Source organism: Macaca nemestrina, chromosome 9 (genome assembly GCF_043159975.1).
Source record: "Macaca nemestrina isolate mMacNem1 chromosome 9, mMacNem.hap1, whole genome shotgun sequence".
Classification (NCBI taxonomy): Eukaryota; Metazoa; Chordata; class Mammalia; order Primates; family Cercopithecidae; genus Macaca; species Macaca nemestrina.
Window position 1 is genome coordinate 15,115,362 of NC_092133.1, and position 22,378 is coordinate 15,137,739.

Below are 22,378 nucleotides of genomic sequence, written 5' to 3' on the forward strand. Positions count from 1 at the left end.
CCCAACTATCCCATGCTGCCTCTCGAGAACTGTACTGTTTCCTAACATGTGATGGGTTTTCCTGAACTGCGCTTTCTCTCTCCCTGTCCCCATTGCTTTGTGTTTGCCAGTATCCTTCGACGTCCAGACAGCTGGTCTCCTGGCACATGTTGTGCAAAGGCTGGCCTCGAGACAAAGCTAAACCCACAGTGGGTCTCCCAAGCCAACCCGTACCCTCTGTGGATGCTGACCAAGTGAGGTCTGATATTCTGTCATTAGATAGACTTCCTTGCCTCCCTTTCTCTCCTCCTTTCCCTCCCTTCTCTCCTTACCCTCCCTCCCTCATAACATTTATTACCCATATCTTTCTTCTGCCTTTGCTACTGGTTATTTTCCACTCCAATGGAAGGATGAAGAATGCTCTGGCTGCTTGAATGAATGCCCTACTAAATACACCAGTGCATGAGCAATTTATCAAGCCATTCTTGCTCAGGTGCCCATTATGATAATTAGCAGGTAATAATACTCGGGGGCCGCAGCTAAAGCCTGAATAGAAATCAGCCTGGTTGGACTAAGAAAAGAAAAATCATGGTAAGACTGTATTTACGCACCCATTTCTCATGCTTATTGTCTAGGTAGTTAGGATGTGTGTCTCAATGAATCTGTTCATTAAGGGTGATTTGGTTTTGTGTTTATTTAACACTCAGCATCCCTTCCCTGTGGTCAGCGCACCTGCTCAGAGAGCATAGTTCATCGTGTTGTTTTTTGGCTGCAAACCAGACTCACGGTGAACAGGCCAACTCCTGGATGCTTGCAGCTGATGGAACAGAACCTAAGAGGAGCAGACACAGCCTTGCACTTTACAGCAATAAGGCTGATTTCTGCATTTGATTGTTGACTGTTATTCTGGGACACGCCAGGCACTGCCCACTTTACAGAATTCTGCTTGCTGCTGTGCCTGCTGGGACTTGGAGAAGATTGAGTTTCCTGCTGGCTAGTCATGCTGTAAAATATCCTATTCCGGGCGGGGAGAGACTGACATACACATAGAGGCCAAGATCCTCAGAAGGACCATGAGGGAACATCTGATTCATTCCCCTCATTCAACAGATGAGATGACTGAGGCCCAGAGAGGGTATAGGGCTTATCCCAGGGCACACAGCCTGTGTTAGTGACACAGCAGGAACATACGTCAGTGATTTTGTTTCAATTCTTAGTATCATTATTTTTCTGACTTTATAAATCATTCGTCTTATTTTTAAACTAAACAATATATGAAAATATAAGGAAGACATGGAAAAATGCAAGTGGTTTGTTAAACTCTACAAGAATATCACTGTGAGTTTATGCATGATCAGGCTTATTTCAGACACAGTTAAGAATAAAGCAGCTGGGCCAGGTGTGGTGGCTCACGTCTGTAATCCCAGCACTTTGGGAGGTCAAGGTGGGAGGGATGCTTGAGTCCAGGAGTTTGAGACCAGCCTAGGCAACATAGCGAGTTCTCATCTCTATTAAAAAAAAAAAAGAATAAATTAGCCAAGGAGAATAGAACTGGCAGATAATTGAATAGCAGATAGCCATCGATTGATGGATTTCTTTTAAAACAATTTATTGAACACACTCAGCTTTTACAATGACAGCAGGTCAGTGGATTCAGTTCCCAGTGAAGCTTATTTAAAGCAAAGATGTCGATTTATACCTCACTTTTCCATCATGAAGCATGATGCTGCAATGTTGGATTCCGGGACAAATAGAGAAAGGAGAGGGTATAGCGGGGACTCACTTAGGGCGAGTTCCCACAATGCAAGAATTCTTGTTGGTTGTTTACTATTTTTTTTTGACATATATATCTTTACAGTAACTTTTAAGATATAGGTAGTAGTGTATGCATTTAATATCAAAGAAATTTAGGTGCTAAGAGATGAGTTTATCTTGCCCAAGAATGGCAGCAAGAAGCTTCATAAGCTTATTCAATAAGAAGCCAGACTGGTCCAGTGGGGAGCACAGTGGGGATGAATGAATGCCACCTTCTTCCACTCTCTGTCTCCCTCAGATCAAGCTTAAAATTACAGGGAGGGAATACACGATGGACTTGACTTTGTTCCCCTGGCCCACTTCATTTAAATCTCTAAGGATATTGACTTCTGTTGGTAACTGGATAACAACTGCTCCAGTCTTTGGCCTGTACTCCATCCTTTGTGGTTTAATCATGGTTTTCATGCCTGTTTTCTGACCCCAGGACAATGGTAAGTACCCAGTGACAGAGACCATGTTTCATCTCTTGTACCTCCCAGATAAGACAGCTTAGTATGAAAAAATATGAATGAGTAGGTGAGTATATGAATGGATGTGTGAGTGAAGCATCTGAAAGAGGCAAGACACTCTTCTCCCTGTAGTCAGATGATTCTAGGGACATTTGTTTTTGGGGCTGCCCAGCCTCCATTGCCCCTTCCTGATGGAACTTCCCCTTTCTTTGGTGGAATTAACTCTTTCTCTGTAGTTCCAGATAGGTGGGACTGCAGTCAGGTTCCCTGCTCTGTGTGGCCACGGGAACAAAACCAGGTTAATCTCTTTGTACTATTACGCTAGAGAGCAGGAGAGTTAACATAGACCAGGAGCAAAACTACAAATGTATCTTGAATGCAAACTGGTTTTGATACTTTTATTCTGATAGGGATGAAAAAGAATGCATTTGCCTGATGAAAGGCTATAATATATCACATATCAGAGGCCAGGTTAATAATTTATAGCAAAGACACCATATTCAGCACAGCAGCTGCAGTTGCTTGGCTGAGTTTACAGCACTCCAATGTCATCTTCTAGCATCTATCTAGTTTTTACAAGGTCCAGCTTTGTGAATAAAATGGAGGTAATGAATAATCACAACCTCTGCATCTTTAGGTCTATAAGGGTGGCACTAATTTGTGCCATTCCCTCTGGGACACAGTATTGCTTTTGATTTACTGTTGTGGCTGGGAGGGGCTGTTTTAGTTTTTCTGAAGGCCTTCCCCATTCTGATAGGTCTTATCCCAGAGACCATGAAACTAATGTAGACGTTATACTATCAAGTGAGTTTATTCTAACTATCTGGGAACCACAAAAATGAACACCAGGTGAATCCATAGACCCAGTAGGCCTACTGCAAGTCAAATCTGGCTGAGAGTTCATATATTACCTGGCCCCCAAATGCCCCCAACTATAATTGGGGGGGCATGGTGGAGCTTTGGGTCTCTAGGTGTCAGTGCCAATGGATATCCTGTGCTGACAGTCCTTGAACTGTTTGGGTATTCCTGTTCCCTCAGTGTACAGCGGCCTAAGTAGACGGCTGTAGGACCTCTTAGGGAAAGACTGCAAGAATCACTACCATGTATACTTGCTCGGGTGTTGCTGAATCCTTCCTCCTAAGACCTATCTCTGCTTTAGTCAATGGATTCTGGGTCTGAAAACTGGCTTGGGTACAAAAACTGGACACAGGACCATGACTTTTTATTGACATGACTATTCTCAATCTCTGGATCAAAATTTTGGTTATGTTAGCCCAGATATCCCTGTCCCATGTGTCAGCATCCCATTCTTTCCCAGTGGGGCCTTGACTGTAACAAGGGTTAGGTTAAGAGCTTGGTTACCTTTGCAATTAAGTCTAGCTTTGGTCCTCAGCTTTCTCTGCCCTTTGGCAGCAGATCAGAGCCTTCTTATATGCTCCCAGGAAAACTCCCTGGCTTTTACACGTAGCTTTAAGTGGCCAGTTAATTACCCTCAGCTGTTTGTTATTTATTTATTTATTTTTTTTGAGACAGAGCGTTGCTCTTGTCACCCAGGCTGGAGTGCAATGATGCGATCTCGGGTCACTGCAACCTCTGCCTCCTGTGTTCAAGCAATTCTCCTGCCTCAGCCTCCCAAGTATCTGCAAGTACAGGTGCCCGCCACCACGCCAGACTAATTTTTGTATTTTTAGTAGAGATGGGGTTTCAAAGTGACAATCAAGTTTAGCGACAGCCAACACCCTTTCAGCATCACCAGGAGCTATCTGAGCTTCACCGTAAGTGATGGGGTCCACATGCCGGTTGCATGATTCTATACCAGCGTGTGCTTTCTTGGACCATTCTTGGCACCCGTGATTGCAGGTTGGGTTACTCAGGAAGCAGATTGGAGATTAGCACATGGGGGTATTTATTAGGAAATGCTCTTGGAATCAATATCTGTGGAAGGAAAGGGAAAGATCGGGAAGGTAGAAGGAGAAATTGATTTCTATTAAGTGTCAGTGGAGGCCTTAGTTGATCCGACAGGTTGCTCTGAAGCTGGGATGATTCTTCAGAGTTGTTCTGATTTGGAGCAAGGAGTTGGGTCTTTATTTCCCAGCACCAATTTAGATACTGGATGCAGCCTGTCCCTAAAAGAGACAGGATCTTGGGGGAGACAATTTTCTTTCTTGTTGAAGCAATCCTTGAAGAGGGCTGACAGCTGAGAGCTGTCTTCTGCCAGCACTCCCAGCAGCTGGGGAATACATCCCTTTTCCCTGAAGGCAGATCTGGGTGACACATCACAGTGCTCAGCATGCTTTGTGTGCTCTACCAAGTAAAGGGACTCTACTCATCTTCAGATGCCTCCTCTAGTATCACAGGAAAACTAGGAGAAGCATTGAAATTTCAGGAGTTCCTTTCCCTTGGCACCATTCTTCATTTCACTGTAAACGAAAGGAGCAAGCAGAGTGGAAAATTTGTCTTGCCTCTATCTCCCTACCTCCCTAGAAGACAAAGCAAATATTTCCAAATTTGTTCTAAGTAATATATTTCCCCCATTTTTCTACACAGTTAATACGCATAGAGGAAGCAGAGGATTGACATCTTTACGACGTTGAGTCTTTCAAACCATGGACATGGTATGTCTCTCTATTTTGATCTTTTTTGATTTCTTTCATCAGTAATGTTCAGCCCACGAGTCCTATAAATGTTTTGCTAGATTTATACCTAAGTATTCCATTTTTTGAGCAACGGTACATAGTTTTAAATTTTCAATTTCATATTCAAGTTTTCATTGCATATGTATACATGTACAATTGATTTTGATTTTCATTTATCTTTTACCTGCTACCTTGCTGAAGTCACTTAATTCTAGGAGGGGTGTGTGTGTGTGTGTGTATGTGTGTGTGTATTCCTGGGATATTCTACATAGACAATCATGTCATCTGCAAACAGGGATAGTTTTAGTTCTTCCTTCCTTTGTGATCTATTTGCTTTGTATTACCTTTACTTCCTTATTGCACTGGCTACTGCTCCCACTGCTATGTTAAATAAAAGTGGCGGGAGTAAATATCCTTGCCTTGTCCCTAATGTCAGCTGTAGCTTTTCTGTAGATGCTCTTTATCAAGTTGGGGAAGTGTCTCTCTATGCCCATTTTTCTGAGGTTATTGTCATAACAATGGGTGTTGAATTTTGGCAAATGCCTTTTATGCATCAGATGACATGATTATGAAATTTTTATTCTCTAGCTTGTTAACAAGGTAGAGTACATTGATTAATTATCAAATACTGACCCAGCCTTGCATCTCTGGAATAAACCCCACTTGGTCATGGCGTATTATTTTTTATATATTGCTGAGTTATATCTGCTAATATTGCACTAAGAATTTTTGCATCTATGTTAGTGAAGGATGCTGGTCTGTTCTTAAAAAGATTTGTACTATCCTTGTCTGATTTTGGTCTCAGAGTAATACTAGCCTGAGGAAATTAATTGGAAAGTGTTCTTCCTCTTATCGTCCGAATGAGATTGTGTAGAATTTGTATTAATTCTTCTTTAAGTGTTTGGTAGAAATCTCCAGTGAAAATATTTGGGCCAGGACTCCAGAGTTTCCCGGCACAGTAGGTGATCCTGCCGTAAATGTCCTCACCCAGGCCTTCTTTGAGGGTTTGGACTCAAGTTTTCAGAGTGTCCAGAGATGTCACTGTGATCACAAACTAGAACCTGCTGCATAGCCTGACCTGAAGGAACGAGCAGAGGATGCCTTTCCATTAAGCTCATTGAACCCTGGGTGGTTAAATTTGGCAAATGGTGGGAAGAAGATGCTGGAGAAGGGAATATCTTTAAGGAGAGTAGCACCAGGCCTTTGTAGAGGTCAGCCAGGCCCTGAGTGCTAAGCACCTCCCTGGCAATGAGGGTGGTAGAGGTGCACTTGTGGGTGGAAGCTGTGACCTCACCCTCATGGGGAAGAGGGAGGCACTGCCTCATTACTGCTAGGGGAGGTAGACGTTCAGGTTTTCCATTTGGCCTCCGTTGACAGTCTAGAGGGAACTTATTTCTCATTACTGCTGTATAATAGTGAAAGTCTTGACCCTACTAAAGGCCCCCTCCGATACTACCCCAATAGGGAGAGGGAGGGATCCCTTATTACTGCTGGGTGGGGTGGATGTCCCAGCTCCACGGATACTGGCAGGTTGGGGGTGTGGAGAAGGAGATGGGGGTCATTAAGGTCCAGCTGGAATGGAAGTCCTGGCTCCCTGCTTGGCCTCTTCGGATCCCACCCCGTGGGAGTGTTCGGGTGCCTTGTGAAGGTGGAAGTCTGGGCTTCCCACCTGGCTTTGCTCACATGGGTGTTGGCCACAGTGTTTCTGTGGTCTGTGGCTGGAGTGGAGCAGTTATCGTCTGAAGGTTACCTATCTTGCTAAGCTTCTTTCCTGGGCTTGGCTAGAGACAGCAGACTTTTTTGGGGGGCTTTTTTGGGATATATGAAGCAAAAAGACAACGCAGGGAACTCTCCACTGTGTTGTACCCCGGAGTCTGCGGTCCTTGTCTGGTCTGTCTCCTTTCCACCCTTCAGAGTCTTCTTATATTTTCTTTTCTGTAATATCCAGGATTTTTATTTGTACTTGGCAGGAGCAATAGGGAAAAGTAAATCTATTTTCTTCCTGGAAGCAGGAGTTCCAAGATAATGTTTTTAAAAGCATAACATACTATGTAGAGGTTTACAAGGGAAATCAATTATACTAAAACATTTAAACTGTTAAAAAGTCCACACTTGGGATATATTAATATATGTGTTTCTTTATTACTATAGTATATACAATATCTAGTGGCAGGTCTCATGGTCACTGTAATATTGAAATAATGATTTGCATAAATGGTATTCTGAGAAATTGCCACCGTTGCAGGGTAATGTCAAATGATCTGATTCCTACTGGTGACAGAGTCACTGGTTTCTCTCATACAGCTCTGCTTTTTTGTCCACATTTATAATGGAAGGAAATGACAGATTTTAGTTATAGATGAGTGAAAAATAAAAGGCAATTGTTTTCTGATCCCACTTCACAGACCCACTGAATCCTTAACCCTGGCTCACAGCCCCTGCTTTTAAGGATAAGATTGGATACATTTTTAACCTCAAGCCCAGATTAACAACAGCAAACCTTAAAGGCAGAGATTTCTGGCAGACTTTAAAAAAAAATCATTTGAGACCAAAAGCCCACAACAATCAATACATAAGATGATCAGGCAGGGATAGCCAAGAGCACAGCTGGATCTGATTAGGGGATGACAGGAAGCCAAGTTTCTGAGCCAAACACGGGATTCCTGCTGCCCAGGACCATGGACGCTGAGTCAGTCAAGTGGGCAAACCCCATGAAACCCTGGCCTCTGCTGATCGCCAGGGAAAGGTGCATCTGAGAAGACGGTGGGTCTTTGACAATTCAACTGGGCAGAGCTTAGAAACAAGAAGCCTCCCCCACCCCTTCCCAAACCAGCCAATGACTCACTCTGCGCCTGTTCCTGCTGCACAAAAGTGATTTTCCTCTGAGGACACTGTGTGCTGAATTCCAACGTTCAGGGCCTGACTCCCAAACAATGGCTATCTGGGCAGCCTCAGATTGGTTTGGCAAACGCACCGCGTCTTCATAAAAGGCAAGATTGCATGGTGAGGCCCTTGGAGGGCCGGAAAAGCTACATCTGCAGGAAAATGAAATAAGCACCCCAATTGACAAGTTACCAATTTGATCATATTTGTCTAGGGCAGGCCTGATGCAATTTGAGGGGTGGTTAGAAGTTTCTTTTGCCTCATTCCTTGCTTTTCTATCCTTTTCATTAAAGTAAGAAATAACTGCGCCTCACATTTTAATGAAAAGGAGTGGAGGGAACAACTAGAGGTTTCTGAAGGAAACCTGAAATAATGGTGCAGTTGCTAAGGAACAGGCTGGACAAGTTAATTTTGTTGGCATAACATCTCCTCGTTATTTAATCTTGTAGTGTATTCATTTCATCCATCTGCCACCATGCCACTGAAGCCAGGAAGAGCTGCTACTTGCAATGCCAAGGCTGAGGACAGACCTGTCCAAACCCCTTGTACATTTCAGCTGTCAGAGTGAGATCCCGAGCTTTGATTTCACTGCTGGAGAGACCACCCCCTTCTATTTTGGGAAGAAAGCTGCTGAGGGGCCCACCACTCTCTTCTGCCAGAAAAACCTCTTGTATACCCCAAAAGTGGCTCTTTATATCTCCGCCGAACATTAGTCAGCTGGTGTGCTTTTTAAAAACCCATGTCTGTGCCCCAAGCCCAAGGATTCTGATTTAATTGCTCTGGAAATGGAGTCCAGGCATGATTTTTACAAAGCTTTCCTAAGTGATTCTAATGGGCTGCTCAGGCTGAGAACCACTGATTTATAGAATTGCTACCTTTCCACGGCTGTGCCTCAGTCTGAAATGAGCCAGAGCCTTTCAGTATTATTATTCTTTTGGTCATTTTCTTATCACTTTCTCCCTATTGCATAGAAAACTGTAAGTATGATAATGGGTTTTTAATGAGAGCCTAAAGCCAGGGTATGATCTTTTGGAATCCAACAGTCTTGTAAAGCAGGCATTTTAAAATTATCCCAATCTTACAGACAAGGAAACGAAAGCGTGGAGAGGTTAAGTACCCAGCTGGTTGGTAAGCGGCACATCCAGGATTTGGACACACGTTCCAACTCCAAAGTTCAACTACTCATGCCAGTGACTTCTGTCCCCATGGCGAACCAGCTGGAGAACTTGTAGGTGGAAGCTGTGACCTCACCCCGATGGGGAAGCGGGAGGCACTGCTTCATTACTGCTAGATGAGGTAGACATTCAGGTTTTCCATTAGGCCTCTGTTGACAAAGGGTTGCAGATGCAAGCTCAGCTTAGAACCAGCTGGGGTAGAAGACCTGTACTGGTGGATCAGATGACTCATCCTGGGCAGTTATATTTCATCAGCTTGGACCCTGGGTGCCGGCTCTGAGAAGCCTCATGTGGACTCTTCCTTTCAGCCTCTTGGATTCAAATCCAGCCTCCTTCTTACCAGCAAGTGACCTTGGCTGAGTGTCTTAGCTTCTTTCAGATCCGGTTTCCCCACCTGTTGAGAGGGAGGACAAATGCACCTGCTGTGTAGGAATGTCATGAGGGTTACATGAGGTAACACATATAAAACACTTAAAATAGGGGCTAGCACACATTACTCATGCAAGGTTAGTTACACTGGTCAGCCTTATTACCACAGAGCTAGAACTTGGAGGCTGCCTTACTCCTCTAGCCTCCGAAGGCCCAGAGACTCCCAGTGCCTGGCACGATGTCTGGATTCCAGATGCTGGACAACTCTGAGGTGGTCTCTGGGCTTCCTCAAGCTGGTGCCTAGACTCCCTCCTTCAAAAGCAAGTAGCTGTCGCCAAAGGCCAAGCCACTACCTTTACCTTTGGTTTATAAAAACCATTTCATGTGAACAAGGACCTTTCTTCACATGTAGTAGCAGGAGATTTTTTTAGTGCAGGGAGAGAAACCTAACTCAAACTGGCTTTAAGCTGAAAGAGAATTATTGGCTGATGTTGGCTGATGCAACTGAGAAGCTGGGCTGGCTTCAGCGTCCACGGGCTCAGATGAGGTCCCCAGGCTTTTGTCTCCCCATCTGCAGTGCTGTTTTCCTTTCCTCTGTGCTATCCTCACCCATGGGCAGCTCAGGCATACAGCTTTATAACCAGCAAGCCCTGCTGTGAAGGAATTTCTTTTCTTTCCTTTTTCTTTTTTTTTTCTTTTCTTTTTCTTTTCTTTTCTTTTTTTTTTTTTTTGAGATAGAGTCTTGCTCTGTCACCCAGGCTGGAGTGCAGTGGCATGATCTCAGCTCACTGCAACCTCTGCCTCCCGGGTTCAAGTGATTCTCCTGCCTCAGCCTCTTGGAATTTCTTGACCTCAATAATTCCAATGAAGTCAGGCAATGGCCTCGGATCAGACCCATGTGTTCAAGGCCAGCGAGGCAGCAGTATCTAGTCTGTCCCATGTGTTGACTGAGAACAGAGAAGCAGCAACTCAAATCACTCCACATTTTACCGCCATCTGAAAAGTCAACAGCCAGGTGCCCAGAGAACTCCAGAAGTCCATCTTACGGCCTGTTTGCACAGATCAGAGTCTGGTTTGAAGAACAGTTGGATTGTGGTGGGTAGGGGGAGCTGCCTGGGAACACTTGCTTTCCCTCCAGATATTAAAAAGGAAAACCAAAACAAAACCCAAAATCCTGGTGGGGTGGGACGATCACTTTCAGCTGGCAAAGTGTAGGTCCAAAACTATGTGAGCCTTGATCACCACCTTGTGGCAAAGAGTGGAATTTTTCTAGGATGGACTTTTTTTTTTTTTTTTTTTTTTTTTTTTTTGAGACGGAGTTTTGCCCTTTCGCCCAGGCTGAAGTGAAGTGGCCTGATCTCAGTTAACTGCAACCTCCTTCTCCCAGATTCAAGCGATTCTTCTGCCTCAGCCTCCCGAATAGCTGGGATTATAGGCACCCACCACCACCACACCTGGCTAATTTTTGTATTTTTAGTAGAGATGGGGTTTTGCCATGTTGACCAGGCTGGTCTCGAACTCCTGACCTCAGGTGATCCACCTGCCTTGGCCTCCCAAAATGCTAGGATTACAGGTGTGAACCACCGTGCCCAACCTGGACATTTTCCCAGGAAAACGCTTCAGCTGTGGGAAGGAAGGAAAGAAGGGAGGGAGGGAGAGAGAAAGGACTCATTAGATGCCATTGCACGGCCTGTCCTATGGAGAACCATTTAGTCTCCTCAACTGTGGCAAGAGGGTAACCAGAATAACTCATGAATTAGATAGTAGAGTAGCACTGGGCCTTTCGGGACTCCATGCCAGGGACACAGAACGTTACCCACCATGCGGAGAACCCGCTGGGCGGCAGATGCAAGCTCAGCTTCCACCCGTGGTGAGAACCAGCTCCAGTCCTCGTAGGGGTGGAGAACCCAGGTAACACAACATGACCTGGCAAGCACTGTTTTAGAATATGAGAAGTGTCCCCATTTAAAGCAGTGTGTAGAGGGAAATTTATAGCACTAAATGCTCACAAGAGAAAGAAGGAAAGATCTAAAATTGACACCCTAACATCACAATTAAAAGAACTAGAGAAGCAAGAGCAAACACATCCAAAAGCTAGCAGAAGGCAAGAAATAACTAAGATCAGAGCATAACTGAAGGAGATAGAGACACAAAAAAACCCTTAAAAAAGTCAATGAATCCAGGAGCTGGTTTTTTGAAAAGATCAACAGAATTGATAGACCACTCGCAAGACAAAGAAGAAAGAGAGAAGAATCAAATAGACACAATAAAAAATGATAAAGGGGATATCACCACCGATCCCACAGAAATACAAACTACCATCAGAGAATACTATAAACACCTCTATGCAAATAACCTAGAAAATCTAGAAGAAATGGATAAATTTCTGGACACATACACCCTCCCAATACTAAACAAGGAAGAAGTTGAATCCCTGAATAGACCAATAACAGGCTCTGAAATTGAGGCAATAATTAATAACCCAGCAACTAAAAAAAGTACAGGACCAGATGGATTCACAGCTGAATTCTACCAGAGGTACAAGGAGGAGCTGGTACCATTCCTTCTGAAACTATTCCAATCGATAGAAAAAGAGGGAATCCTCCCTAACTATTTTATGAGGCCAACATCATCCTGATACCAAAGCCTGGCAGAGACACAACAAAAAAAGAGAATTTTAGACCAATATCCCTGATGAACATCGATGCAAAAATCCTCAATAAAATACTGGCAAACTGAATCCAGCAGCACATCAAAAAGCTTATCCACCACGATCAAGTAGGCTTCATCCCTGGGATGCAAGGCTGGTTCAAATATGCAAATCAATAAGCATAATCCATCATATAAACAGAACCAAAGACAAAAACCACATGATTATCTCAATAGATGCAGAAAAGGCCTTCCACAAAATTCAACAGCCCTTCATGCTAAATACTCTCAATAAACTAGGTATTGATGGGACATATTTCAAAATAATAAGAGCTATTTATGACAAACCCACAGCCAATATCATACTGAATGGGCAAAAACTGGAAGTATTCCCTTTGAAAACTGGCACAAGACAGGGATGCCCTCTCTCACCACTCCTATTCAACATAGTGTGGGAAGTTCTGGCCAGGGCAATCAGGCAAGAGAAAGAAATAAAGGGTATTCAATTAGGAAAAGAAGCCAAATTGTCCCTGTTTGCAGGTGACATGATTGTATATTTAGAAAATCCCATCATCTCAGCCCAAAATCTCCTTAAGCTAGTAAGTAACTTCAGCAAAGTCTCAGGATACAAAATCAATGTGCAAAAATCACAAGCATTCCTATACACCAATAACAGACAGACAGCCAAATCATGAGTGAAATCCCATTCACAATTGCTTCAAAGAGAATAAAATACCCAGGAATCCAACTTACAAGGGATGTGAAGGGCCTCTTCAAGGAGAACTACAAACCACTACTCAATGAAATAAAAAAGGACACAAACAAATGGAAGAACATTCCATGTTCATGGATAGGAAGAATCAATATCGTGAAAATGGCCATACTGCCCGAGGTAATTTATAGATTCAATGCCATCCCCATCAAGCTACCAATGACTTTCTTCACAGAATTGGAAAAAACTGCTTTAAAGTTCATATGGAAACAAAAAAGAGCCTGCATTGCCAAGACAATCCTAAGCCAAAAGAACAACGCTGGAGTCATTATGCTACCTGACTTCAAACTACATTACAAGACTACAGTAACCAAAACAGCATGGTACTGGTACCAAAACAGAGATGTAGACCAATGGAACAGAACAGAGCCCTCAGAAATAATACCACACATCTACAACCATCTGATCTTTGACAAACCTGACAAAAACAAGAAATTGGGAAAGGATTCCCTATTTAATAAATGGTGCTGGGAAGACTGACTAGCCATATGTAGAAAGCTAAAACTGGATCCCTTCCTTACACCTTATACAAAAATTAATTCAAGATGTATTAAAGACTTAAACATAAGACCTAAAACCATAAAAACCCTAGAAGAAAACCTGTGCAATACCATTCAGGACATAGGCATGGGCAAGGACTTCATGTCTAAAACACCAAAAGCAATGACAACAAAAGCCAAAATTGACAAATGGGATCTAATTAAACTAAAGAGATTCTGCACATCAAAAGAAACTACCATCAGAGTGAACAGGCAACCTACAAAATGGGAGAAAATTTTTGTAATCTACCCATCTGACAAAGGGCTAATATCCAGAACCTACAAAGAACTTAAACAAATTTACAAGAAAAAAATCAAACAACCCCATCAAAAAGTGGGCAAAGGATATGAACAGACACTTCTCAAAAGAAGACATTTATGCAGCCAACAGACACATGAAAAAATGCTCATCATCACTGGCCGTCAGAGAAATGCAAATCAAAACCACAGTGAGATACCATCTCACACCAGTTAGAATGGCAATCATTAAAAAGTCAGGAAACAACAGGTGCTGGAGAGGATGTGGAGAAATAGGAACGCTTTTACACTGTTGGTGGGAGTGTAAACTAGTTCAACCATTGTGGAAGACAGTTAGGCGATTCCTCAAGGATCTTGAACTAGAAATACCATTTGACCCAACCATCCCATTACTGGGTATATGCCCAAAGGATTATAAATCATGCTGCTATAAAGACACATGCACACGTATGTTTACTGTGGCACTATTCACAGTAGCAAAGACTTGGAACCAACCTAAATGTCCATCAATGACAGACTGGATTAAGAAAATGTGGCACATATACACCATGGAATACTATGCAGCCGTAAAAAAAGATGAGTTCACGTCCTTTGTAGGGACATGGATGCAGCTAGAAACCATCATTCTGAGCAAACTATCGCAAGGACAGAAAACCAAACACCACATGTTCTCATTCATAGGTGGGAATTGAAGAATGAGAACACTTGTACACAGGAAGGGAAACATCACACACTGGGGCCTGTTGTGGGGTGTGGGGAGTAGGGAGGGATAGCATTTGGTAGATAATCCTAACGTAAATGACGAGTCAATGGGTGCAGCACACTAACATGGCACATGTATACATATGTAACAAACCTACATGTTGTGCCCATGTGCCCTAGAACTTAAAGTATATATTAAAAAAAAGAATATGAGAAGTGTCCCATGGGGGCCCTGGAGAGGGAGGCGCTGTCTCTTCCTACAGACCCTGCAGGCCAGCTCAGAGCAGGCACACCATAAATGCTTGATGAAGGAACGTCGGTGGTTTCTCCCAGATTCCCCATTTTCCATTCTGTTTCTTCCTATGGACGTATTCCCAGGGCTAAAATTAGTCTCTGACACATTTCCAACTTTCTTGACATAGATATTTCTTCTCTCACTGCTGGCCTATGATTTGTCTTCCTATCCAGGATTTTAGGACCAATACTTCCCCTAGCCAATGACAAAGATTCTTTGCTTAGCCAAACTTCAGTCAGCCTCCTGCACCTTCTCCTAGGCCCACCTCTGTGCACTTCTTGTAAAATCCAGCTTTAGCAAGAGTCCTCCTAAATCAGGTTAGCTAGACCCCTCCACTCCTGGCTGTCATTCTCCATTTCTGATCACCCTCAATAACTGATCGGGTTCCTCATCTTTCACCACTGCCCTGGGGAGGTCTGATCTCCCTGTCCTGTCTTCAGCAAGAATCCCCTTGGCCCTAATGTTTCCTCTTAGCCATTTCCACCCACTGACGCCCACGCTGCTCCTTCACTCCAAGACTCCACTTGCCCTTGTAAGTGGGAGTTGAGCCTGGTTCTCTATTCTCCTTATTGCAATAGTCCTGAGTGAAATTGGTTTTTACCCCTTAGCTGATGTCCAGCTCAGGTTTTTGACTCCAGCGCTTGTCCCATCAATGAAGAGCTCTTTGTCTATACAGTGCATGATTGCATACTCTAAACTCAGAAGGCACAGCTTAAAATAGGAACCCTCCACCCTGAGCCTGTGTTCATGGAACTGAAGTCATTTTCACCATATCATCTTACACACATGAGCCAGGAGAGCAGACTGGTCAGCAGAGCCAGGTTCCCTGGAGCCCTGCAAAGTTCACAAACACCCGAGCTGTGGGATGGCTTTGCAGCTTCTCTACCAGCCACCCCACCACAGGGGCAGGACTCAGGTATGCTGAGGGCCCAGGCTTGGTTGTGACCTCACCATCTCTGCCAGCATCTTGGTCTCCCTCAGCTGGGGGAGACCTGACCAAATTAAGGGGACCCCAGGCCCTAGCCTTTTCCCTGGAGTGTGTGGAAACATGCCTGATCGTCTGTGCCACTCCCATTTGGGCGTTAGAGTCTCTCAGTGTCTCATTTTGTCAACTGCTTCATTTGTACAAAATACAACAGGGAACAGCCTGGGTCATAGCAGAGGAATCATTAATTATGTAAACAACTCCATATTTGGGAGCCAGTGCCAGACGCTAGGCCCTGGGGATAGAGCAGTGAACTGAACCTGGGAGGCGGAGGTTGCAGTGAGCCGAGATCACACCATTGCACTCCAGCCTGAGCAACAGAGTGAGACCCTGTCTTGAAAAAAAAATAAAAAAAATAAAAAGGGTCACTTGGACAATTGACATGGGGGGCAAGAGAGAAAGTAGGAGGGGAGGGGAAGGGTTAGGGGGCTTCTGCCAGGTCCTATTGGACAAAGGTGAAGGCTGGGACTTGGGTAGGAACCACATTGAGGGGGCAAACTTAGGATGTGTTTTGTGGGAGCACCACCAGGGCTGGCCAATGGATTGGATGTGGGGCATGGGGAGGGAAAGGGGACCAAGCATGATGCCCCCTGTGGTTTTGGTCTGGGTAGCTGATTGATGGTGGTGTAGTGACTTAGATGGAAAAGCTGGAGGAATAGTAGGTCCAGTGTGAAAATCAAGCGTTCTGATTTGGCCATGTTGGATCAGAGAAGCCACCCACAGTAGGTTTAAGGCACCGCGTGGCACCTCCAGAGAATGACCAGGCTGGGAGGAAGCCTCCAGCCCTGTCTCAGGCCCTGGCTCTGGGGGGAGCACCCCTGCCCCCTTCTTGGAGTGGCCCCTGGTGAGTAGGGATCGGTAACCTCACCCACCTCCCACCCCGTTCATGAGGCTAGGCCACCGCATCTGGGCAGGAAACAGCAGAGCCACGCCGCCCAGGTTCACCTGAAGGCAGTGAGCACCTGGGGTGGGTTAAAATGCAGAGGCTGCAATCGGGGCCCTGAACGTGCATGTTGAACTTGGGACCCTGATATGTGTCATCAGGCAGGTTGTGTCCCATGCTCTGCAGATGTCTGTGAACCTAGGGTGTTGAATGGCCACGGACCTGAGTGTCCCCATGGAGACTCCTTCCCCTATACACCTCAGTTGACTCACTGAGGGCCAAGGTGACAGAGCCCTTAAGACTACGATTTTGAAATCAGATAACCCAGGATTGCCTCAGCTGCCTCCACTCCCAGCTGCCTGACTGGGAAGAGTTGGGGAACCTTTCTTGGGGATCATTTTCCCGCTTTGAGGAAGGTCTTAGCTACCAAATGGCCACATTCTGAGGCTTTGGTGGGCTCCTATAGGGGAAGGACATGGTGGCTCTTACTGGTTGAAGGAAAAGCCTCTGACTCCTGGAAGCTTCCAGGTGACTCTGGACACCTCACTTTCCATAGGAGGAAGACTCTGCCTGCCCAGGGCTGCAACCACCCTCCTTGTCATTTGACTAAATGCACCGCTTCCCATCCCTCCACCAGATGTCAGGCCAAAGCTGCGGAATGGAAATGATGCCTGGGCTCTGCCAGGCGGCAGCAGCAGCCGCAGCCTGGAATGCTAACCTCCCACAGATGCCCCGTTAGGAGAGTTGGGAGGGGCACTGAAGGTAGGGAGGGGATGTGCAGGGGTCCTGGCATCCACACCGGGGCTGGATTCTTGCAGTTCTGGGTCAAAGCTACTCTTCTGAAGTCAGAGAGGGAGGTGCATGGTGGGGTGCTGGGGCCCCTCTCCTCGCTGTAAGAGCTCAGAACACATGACCAGGAGGGACAAACAAATTCTCAGGCCCTACCAGATCTTTTAAAAAATGTTTTTGGTAGTGGGAGGCATTAGGATTTATTTGAAACCTGTCTTTTTCTATTGATTGAATTACAGGGGACAATAGCCATGTTTCATACACTCTCTTTTCCCTTTCGGGGGGACTCTTGGAGAAACAGCCTCATGAGTTCATCTGCCCCGTACCCACTGGGGCCAAGCCCAGCCAAGCCCAAGGGGTCTGTGGCGTTTCTGGACCCTAAACTGGCGGAGTAAGAAGAGAGGCTGCCAGAACCCAGGAATTCGGCTCTAAAAGAGACTGCAGGGGCCTTAGGTCCAATGTCCTGATGATGCCGATGCTGTTTGTTTGGTTTCTGTCAGTCCCACCAGACTGTAAGTACCATGAAGACAAAAACCACATCTGCATTGCTCACCATGGTGTCTCCAGCTCTAATAAGGTTTATTTGAGCTGAGAATGAATGCTTTTGGGGAGATGAAATATAACAGGATGCCCTGGTGTCAGTGCTTGCTTCGATGAAAAAAATCTTAGGTTTGTAACTTGCCTAGCTCTGTGGCCCTAGGCAAGTTGTTACAGCACTTTGGCCCTCAGTTTCTTCATCTGTAAGATGGGGAGAATAATGGTGTTTATTACACAGGGCTGTGGAAAGGAGTGCCAGAGACTCTGCACAGTGCCTGGTGCCTAGTCAGATGGGGTACTTGTTCCAGTTACCTATTACTGTGTAACAAACCATCCCAAAGCAAGTGGCACACAACAGCAACAATTTTATTACACTCACAGATTTTGTGGATCAGGACTTTGGAAGGGAACAGAGGGGTCATTCTTTTCTGTTCTGCAGTGTCAGCCAGGACCTTGGTGGGAATGATTCAAATAGCTGGGATGGGGGGTGATGTGACAAGCTAGAGGTGGGAACAGCTGGGACTGAGGATCCACTTCCAATGTGGCTTCACTCAACTTTCCCTTGCCGGAGCTGGGGCTGCTGGGGGCCATCAGGATCAGGTGGGACTCTTGACTGCGGGAAGCCTCCATGTGGTCTCTCCTGTGTAGTAGTCTCAGGGTGGCTCAGGGATCCAACAGCAAGCTTTCTAGGGAACAAGGTGGCAGCCTTATGGTCTTCAATGGCCTTGCCTTGAAGTTCTGTGGAATCTCAGCACAATCGAAGGTGGAAGAAGACACAAGCCCATTTGCATTCAAGGGGTGGGGATGTAGGCCACCTCTCCGATGGGAGGAGTACTGTGGAATTCATAGCCATGTTTAAAAACTCCAACACTCTTAATTTTAATTTTTAAATTTCGACATAATTTCAGACTTTCAGAATAGTTGCAGGAATAGTTCAAAGAATTGCTGTATTCTTTTCACCAAGCTCCAAATTTTAGTCTTTAAAATTTATCCCTTTCTCTCTCTATATATGTCTACATTATTTGTTTTTGTTGAACTGTTCAGAATAAGTTGCAGCTGTGATACTTCCTTATTTCTACACACTTCTATGTGTATTTCTAAAAACGAGGACATTCTCTTATATAGCCATAGTACAATGTCCAAAATTAGGAAATCAACAAATATGACTATTTCTGTTATAAGGTCACATTCAGATCTAATTGTCAATTATAAATTATAAATACATTATAAATGTCTTCATAACCAAAGAAAACCCAGGATTGTGTGGGGTACTCAGTTGCCATGACTCCTTAATATTCTTTAAACTGGAATAGACCCTGAGACTTGCTTTGTATTTCATGTATTTACATTTGAAGAGTATAGAGCAGTTCATTTTTTAGAATGACCCTCCTTTGGGTGTGTCTGGTGTTTCCTCATTGTCAGTTTCAGGTTATACCCTTTTGGCAGGAGTACATTATAAGTGATGTTGTATTCTTCTCAGTGCATTGTATCAGGAGGCACATAATCTCAATTTGACTCATAAATGATGATGTTAACATCAATCACTTGATTAAGGTGGTATCTGCTAAGTTTCTCTACTGTCAAGTTACTAGTTTGCTATTTATCATTAATAAATATCTTATGGTGAGATAATTTGTGACTATGTACATATTCATGTATAAAAATAAAAATTTCACCCACTAGTTTAAAGATTCATATGTTATTCTGACTTTAATCAATCATTATCGTGATGGTGATTTTCTAATTTTATCGTTTCTTCTATTAATACATTATTTGTTGGTTCTCCTCTGTAAAGAAGAACTTTCCTTCTTTTTCTTTCTTTCTTTTTTTTTAGATGGGTTTTGCTCCAATGTTTTAGTGCTAGGAGTTTATTACTAGGTTGATGTCATTGCTTCTAGGCCCTCACAGTAGGCAGAGCTTAGAAATAAATGAATGCACATGCACATGCATCTGTCTTTATTTTTGTATTGAGCAATGTGTATATTTTAAAACTCATTAGTTCCCACTGATACCCCCAATTTCAGTCATGTCTTACAGAGCATATTCTCGCCTTCCTTCTCCTGTATTTGTAACTCCTTTCTCTACCAGTGGGAAAACTGGCTCCCATGTTCTTTGGTATATTATTTATTTATTCAGTCCTAGTTTCAGAATTGCTAACCCATGGCTCTGTGGGGGGGGGGGGGAGGAAGTACCTTATTAACTAGAGTTCAGTATTTGTTCAGAGTTTTCTTTTTTTTTTTTTAAGTTTTAGCATGAGGACATGTTGTCTAAATACTGTCTTCAAAAGTTACTTGGATCACACTATTTTTATGCTATAAAAGGGAACCCAGGTCAGAGAGGAAAAGTGACTTAGAAGAAGTAATGAATTCTCTTCCAGTGTCGAATTCTCTGATTGGAGTTTGCATCCCCAGTGAAGCTCTCAACATCTCACCATAGAGCTATGCATCACTAATGACAGCATCCTTGGGACACTTTGCCACTTTGCTTCTCACTTTGTGCATTTTGTGCCAGGCTTGGTGGGAGAGGAAATGATTTAATAACTTAAATTATTTTAATCCTAACCTAGGATCAAGAAAATGAAGAAGGAAATTTGATAAAAAATAAAATTGCACAGTTAGAGAGCCATTTCTTTCTCCCTGTGGTCAGGTTGCCTTGGGAACTTGTCTGGTGGAGGCCAAGGGGGTGATAGTGGCCATTGGGATCCTACTCCTGGCTTTAGTGGGTGTCCCTTTATTGTCTCAGAGGAGTGATATTAGTTGTTAGTCTGGGATAGACAATTTTTATGGTGTTGAACTATTCCTGGTTTACCAAGAGTTTCTGACAGAGAAGGATGATAAACTTTATCATTGGCATTTATACAGATGATGATTTAGGTTTTATTTTATCTAGCAAGTATTTGTTTTATGGGTTTACTATATACCAGGCATTGATGTAAACATCTTTTACATGTGTCAGTTTATTTAATTCTCACAATATCCCCACAAGGTATGTAATGTTAGTATTCTCATATTTTGTAGTATTATTTTATGTGGCTGTCACATGTGGCCACAAAAGGAGACAGATGAAAGGCTCTGGAAAAAACTAAGTTTATTGTACTCATGGGTCCAAGAGACAGGAAGCACTGGCACACCATGCAGGACCACATGGGAATGACACCAGATGGTCAGGAGAGAGAAGATAGGGGTAGGGGAAGACTTAGGTCACTGCCTTTTCTTGGGGTTTCCAAGGGAAAGGCAAGGCAAGGAAGGTCAGTGGAAACAGTTTAGGATTGGCCAGTCTGGATAATTTCAGTGAGCTTTGGGCTACAGGGGTAGTGGTCACCAGTTGCCTGGTACCTGGCCCTGGGATGACTAAGGCAGAGGAATATTGTCTCCTGGAATGCAGGGCCAGAGAGAGGGGGTGTGGCTCTGGACTGGCAAGTGTGCATGTCAAAGGCATGCTGCAGGCTGGATCCTTAGTAATCTCTAAGAATTAACTAGCCCTAGGAAGGACAATCTCTCCCCATCCAGAAAAGTTTATTTAAAGGCACCAAAACATTATAATATATAGAAAATTAAGAAAAAACATTTACAATACATCCCATCCCATGTCATAACAAAAGAATTGGGCACAGAGCTTAGACTGCTTGATGAAAGTCACAGTGGAAGTGGAAAAACCAGGTTTCTAGCCCAGGGGACCTGTCTTTAAAATCTGACTGTTGGCCTCTAACTATTCTGTTCTTACTGTTACGCCTTCTTTGATCTACTGACATGATAAATCACATTAATAGCTTTCCTGGTATTGAACCATGCTTGCATTCCAAATCATGGTTGGTTATGGTGTTATTATCATTTCAAAACACTACTTGATTTGATTTGTAACTTTACTTTGTATCTATATTCCTGCAAATTTTTTTATTTTCTTGATGCTGTGTCAACAGTATTCTAGGCTTAATGAATTGAATTGGGAAACTTACTATTTTTTACAGACTTATGGAAATATATAAAATAGAAGTGATAGTTTCTTGAAAATTCAAAGAAAAATATAGCCTGTAAAACCAAGTAGGCCCAGGATCTTTCTAAATTGTGTTTTTCAATAATTAGCCTACTTTTTGAATTTCTTGTAGAGCTAATAGTCTGCTCAGATTTACCATTTACTTTTTGATAATTTTGAAAATTTACATTTTCTTAAAAAACCATCTATTTTATCAAGTTTCTCAAATTTATTAATACAGAATTACACATGTTATTTTCCCATGACTTAAAATGTCTTACATATCTTTGTTTATATCTCTTATTTCTAATTCTCAATATCTGTTTTCCTTTTTTAAAAAACAGTACTTTCTGGAAATCTGTTTATTTTACTGTGTTCTTTCTTGTTTTCTGATTTTTTTTTTTTTTTTTTTTGAGACGGAGTCTTGCTGTGTCACCCAGGCTGGAGTGCAATGGCCAGATCTCGGCTCACTGCAAGCTCCGCCTCCCAGGTTCACGCCATTCTCCTGCCTCAGCCTCCCGAGTAGCTGGGACTACAGGCACCCGCCACCTCGCCCGGCTAGTTTTTTTTTGTATTTTTTAGTAGAGACGGGGTTTCACCGTGTTAGCCAGGATGGTCTCGATCTCCTGACCTCGTGATCCGCCCGTCTCGGCCTCCCAAAGTGCTGGGATTACAGGCTTGAACCACCGCG

General features: G+C 43.7%; 1 protein-coding gene across 8 annotated transcripts in view; it reads left to right on the forward strand.

Annotated features, from left to right (window-relative positions):
- The window catches only part of LOC105467646 (prolactin releasing hormone receptor), a 65,235-nt gene that overhangs the window by 17,924 nt on the left and 24,933 nt on the right, over positions 1 to 22,378 (forward strand). For all 8 annotated transcript variants that reach the window (XR_011607604.1, XR_011607602.1, XR_011607603.1 and 5 more), the window contains one exon: positions 4,791 to 4,858. The gene's annotated coding sequence lies outside the window, so the exon portion shown is untranslated. Of the gene's footprint in view, positions 1 to 4,790; positions 4,859 to 22,378 lie in introns of those variants that run through there.